Genomic DNA, 5,248 nt, shown 5'->3' with positions numbered 1-5,248 from the left:
CAGGAAACAAATAAGATGAGCTCTTAAATGATGCCAGCACACTGCCAGGAAAGAGTTTCTAGGCCATGGCTAAGGTATGAGAAAACTAAGGAGAGTACTCTAGGCTCTTGAATTTGAAGGCTATGTACCCACTAAACCCTAGAACATCCACCACCTAACAGCGTTACACTAATAAATCAACAAAAGAAAGAATAGAATTATAAAATAACAAAATTAAGGTAAAGGATTAAAAACTATATCAATAATCATATTAACTGCAGATGACTAAAACACCCTAATTAAACACAGAGATTTTCAGAAAGAAGAAAAAATGATCTAATTATACATTGCCTACAAGAAATACATGTTAACTACAATGACATAGTTCCGAAGTAAAATGATATTATAAGATATACCATATTAATACTAGTTAAAATATAGCATGTCAGGCAAAATAGCTTCAAAAGCAAAGAATCTTGGTAGAGATAGAAAATTACCATTTCTTGGGGTGCCTGGGTGGCTCAGTTGGTTAGGTATCCAACTCTTGATTTCTGCTCAGAACATGATCTCTGGCTTGTGGGATTGAGCCCTGTGTCTGCTTGTCCATCTCTCCCTCTGCTCCTCTCCCTCCTTCTCTCTCCCTCCTCCCAAAAATGAATAAATACAATCTTTAACAAAAAAGTTTAATATTTAAAAAATACTACTAGTTTTTAGAAACAGAAGTGTCAATTAAGAACATAATCTCAACAATATGCACCTACATACATGATGCAAAAACTGATAGAATTTTAAGGAGAAGAAATCCTAAATTGTATTGGAAATTTCAACACTCTTCTCTCAATAATTAATAGAACAAATAGAAAAATCAAAAAAAAATGATAGACTTGAAAATTATTAATCACCAACATAATAATACTTATATAACACTGCACCCACTATGAGCAAAATACATATTATTTTCAAGGATATTTGAAACAGTTTTATGGATAGACCACATCCTGGACCATAAATGAACTCTTGATAAATTTAAAAGGATTGTACTCATATAAATGATGTCTGACCTCAGTGAAATTAAATTAGAAACCAATAAGAGGAAACCCTCTGAAAAATCCCCCAAAACATGGAAATTAAATAATCTACTTCTAAATAATGGATGGGTTAAGAAGAGATTGAAAGGGAAATTAGAAAGAATTTGAACCAAATGAAAATAAAAAGATAACATATTAGACTGTAAGGGATGGTGCTAAAACATTAAGTAGTAGGATATCTATATCTCTACATGTCTATATAAAATGTAAGGACATATCTAAATCAATGACTTCAGCTTCCAACTTAAGACTGGTAACTAAAGAACAAAATATATATGTGCCTAGTAATCAGAAGAAAATATATACATGCATAGTAATTAGATCTTAGAGGAAATCAGAGAATTTGAAAAAAAAAAAAAAAACAGAATGAATAAAACCAGAACCTGAATCTTTGAGAAGACCAATAAAATTGACAAAAAGATCAGCAAAAGCAAAGAAACCAGTATACACAATTTATCAGGAATGAAAGAAAAATCATCCCTAGAGAATCTACAAATAGTAAAGAATAAAGGGATCGTTATGAGCAACATTATTTCTAACAATTGTACAGCTTAGATAAAACAGATTCTTTAAAACAAAAGTACCAAAACCCATTACAAAAATGTATGAAAAATACATAAATATAATAAATAAATAAATAAAATAATACTAATTTAAAAAATGACTAATTAATAATAACTAAAATGATACAAAAGCTCTTCAGACACTAGAGAAAATATGTGTAAATCATATTATCTGATTAGGGGGTAAATAAAGAATGCAATATTGATTCCTGAAAAAAGCTAATAGCAAACTAGGAATAGAAAAGAAATTATCAAATCTGACAAAGGTCATATACCAGAACCTGCAGCTAACGTCACACTTTTGTATTGATTTATAGACCAATTTAGGGAGAGTTTACATCATTACAATACTGAAATTTCCTGACTTTTTACAAATTTTTCTAAATATTTCAATCTTCTGTGCTTTTTATTTTTTAAGATTTTATTTATTTATTCATGAGAGACACACAGAGAGAGACAGAGAAGCAGAGAAGCTTTTTATTTTTTAAGATTTTATTTATTTATTCATGAGAGACACAGAGAGAGAGAGAGAGAAGCAGAGAGCTAAAATTTTCAAATTTTAGCAGAGGGAGAAGCAGGCTCCACACAGGAAGCCCGATGTGGGACTTGATCCTGGGACTCTGAGATCATACCCTGGGCAAAAGGCAGGCGCTAAACTGTTGAACCACCCAGGGATAACAGTGCTTTTTTTTTTTTTAAGACTTTATTTATTCATGAGAGACACAGAGGGAGAGGCAGAGACAGAGGGAGAGGCAGAGACACAGGCAGAGGGAGAAGCAGGCTGCACACAGGGAGCCTGATGTGGAACTCCATCCCAGGACCCCAGAATCACACCCTGAGCCGAAGGCAAATGCTCAACTGATGAGGCACCCCAGCATCCCTCTTCTGTGCTTTTTAAAGTAAAACTTCTTTCTGTCTTTTCCACGATGATTTTGTATGTGGGTCTTTTGTTTTTTCTTCATTCACTTCTACACACATACATTTCATTTCACCATTCTTTGATTTTATATTTCTCTTACCTACATAATGTTGAATTTTATTCATTCACTTGATTTACTCTCTTCTCCAGTAGAAATAAATCATTTGGGGAATACAAAAAATAGTGAAAGGGAATAAAGGGGAAAGGAGAAAAAATGAGTGGGAAAAATCAGAAAGGGAGACAGAATATGAGAGACTCCTAACTCTGGGAAACGAACTAGGGGTGGTGGAAAGGGAGGTGGGCAGGGGAGGGGGGGTGACAGGGTGACGGGCACTGAGGGGGGCACTTGATGGGATGAGCACTGGGTTTTATGCTATATGTTGGCAAATTGAACTCCAATAAAAAAAAAGAAAGAAATCATTAAGAATACATATTTTGTTTTAATCACTGTTCTTACCTACTGATTGGGAACAGCTCAAAGTAATTGTTCAATAAATATTTATTATAGTCTCCAGTGTTTTTCCCCCCTCTTTAATTTGTTAATATGGTATACTACTTCTTTACCAAATTTAATGTTAATTTATGCTAAGATAAACCTCAGTTATCTATTCTTGGAACAAGCCCTACATGTGCATAATTTAGATTTTAATACATTGTTAGACTTTTAAGCTAATATATTACTTTTAAAATATGAGTGCATTTTTGTTGGTAGCTGAAGTTCTTTTACCTTCTGTGAACTTATTTCAAGTATTATTTTTTTCTTCCCGCACACTTGTCAGAATTCGTCTCTCTGATGATCCCTTGGAAGTTTATTTAAAACACTGTTCAGCTTATTTAATGTTACTGATCAATTTTGTTCCTTTCTGTTTGTTTTTATTTTAGAGGAGAGTTGTCTAATTAATCCAAATTTTAAAATGGATTGCCTTATTCTAATCATTCCATTCATCTTACATGCTATTGTTATGGAGTTGTACTTTGATTCAACATTGGTTTAGATTACCAAAATATTTTAATATTTGTTTAGTTTTTCCCTGACTCATCTTTTCCACTGGGTTCAATTTAAATCTAATGAACTATGTAATTCATTAGTTATTTTATAACTCTACAAATGTAAATGAAATCTTTTATATCAGACATTCCCTTCCATATGCCTTAGTCTTGAATTGATACTTATCTGAGTCAGCCATTACTCATTATAAGTTATTTTCACATAGTACTTAGAAGGTACTATCCTCTGGCCTTTATTAATGCTATTGCCAAAAAAAAAAGTTCTTTCTTGATAAATCATCTATTTTTTTCCCTGACTAACTTAAAGATTTTTCTCTGTGTTCTATTTTTTTTTTTTGAGGGGGAGAGGTGCATTTTCATCGTGATATAACTTCATTTGGATTTACTTTATCATCTCTTGGTGTTATTTTATGCTTTTTGAACCATTATGTTTTTATAAGCCTCAGTCATTATAATTCTTTTTTTTAATCATAAAGTTTAATTATGGTTCAGAAAAAGTTGAGTGAATAACTTTCTCTGAAAAAATATACTGACTCTGTGTATACTGCAGTTATTTTGGGGAGGGGAGCTGGTAAGTTAAATTGCCCTATTTTCTATTCTGAAAATCATAAAAAGTCCCATTTCCAGTCTGATTATAGAGATGCATGTGCCCCAAATGGCTGAGAATAAATACAAGAAAGGCAAAAGCTGCAAAGCTAAGGGCGTGCAACAGACTCTAAGAGAAAGTCTCAGAAATACCCAAAGTGGCAATAAGGAACTGGAATAAGGCTGGAATTTGAAGGTCTTTTCAGTCATCTTTGTCTTTTGCTCCGTGTTTAAGGATGCACATTAACTCAATGTAATTGAAATTCCCCTTCTTGTCGATAGGTGCTTCCCTGTACAGCTCATCCACCTCCTCATCTGTAAACCGGTCTCCCATGGTTGTCAGCAGCTCTCTCAGGTAATCTTCCTGGATGGTGCCAGTTGCTTCTTCATCAAAGCAAGCAAAAGCATTTCTGATGACATCTTCTGGATCTGTGCTGTTTAACTTTTCACCAAACATCGTGAGAAACATGGTAAAATTTATGGGCCCAGGAGCCTCATTCATCATGGCATCCAGATACTCATCGGTTGGATCTTTCCCTAGGGAGGCAAGCATATCATGCAGATCTTCCTAGTCAATGGAACCATCTCTGTTCTGATCAATCATGTTGAAGGCCTCTTTGAACTCCTGAATCTGTGACTGTCAAACATGGCAAATACATTGGATGTTGTGCGCTGGTCTTGGTCTTTGCCCTTTGGCTTGACATGGTGGCGGTTCAATCCCTGCACAGCGAGAATTGGAGCGCTTCGGTGACCCCCTCGCTGCCCTGGCTGTAGCCACCAAGTCCAGTCATTATAAATCTGAATTTTTTCTTTATTTTTTATTTATTATTTCTACTGAAATTATTTTAGACATATTTTGAATATCTCTTAACCTTGCATTCATATTTTGCAACTCTGCATGTTTCTCAGCTGTACCTTTTTGTCATATTTCCAAATTATCTCTCAGTTTATGGATTCTTTGTTAACTTTGTTTAATTCAATATTTACCTTATCCATTAATTTTTTAACTTATTTTTTTTACATCCAGAAGTTCCATTTCTTTATTATTTCAAATTTGACAATTTTTTCATAAACTTTGATCTTTCCATTTGATATATTTATTTACA

General features: G+C 33.5%; 1 pseudogene; it reads right to left on the bottom strand.

The window, feature by feature from the left end:
• Positions 1 to 4,329: 4,329 nt before the first annotated feature.
• Positions 4,330 to 4,846, bottom strand: LOC112923741 (myosin regulatory light polypeptide 9 pseudogene; annotated as a pseudogene).
• Between the last annotated feature and the right edge of the window lie 402 nt (positions 4,847 to 5,248).

The sequence above is a fragment of the Vulpes vulpes genome, chromosome 6 (assembly GCF_048418805.1).
Source record: "Vulpes vulpes isolate BD-2025 chromosome 6, VulVul3, whole genome shotgun sequence".
Taxonomy (NCBI): domain Eukaryota; kingdom Metazoa; phylum Chordata; class Mammalia; order Carnivora; family Canidae; genus Vulpes; species Vulpes vulpes.
The sequence above is the reverse complement of the archived record's forward strand: the minus strand, read 5'-3'. Positions and strand labels throughout refer to the sequence as shown.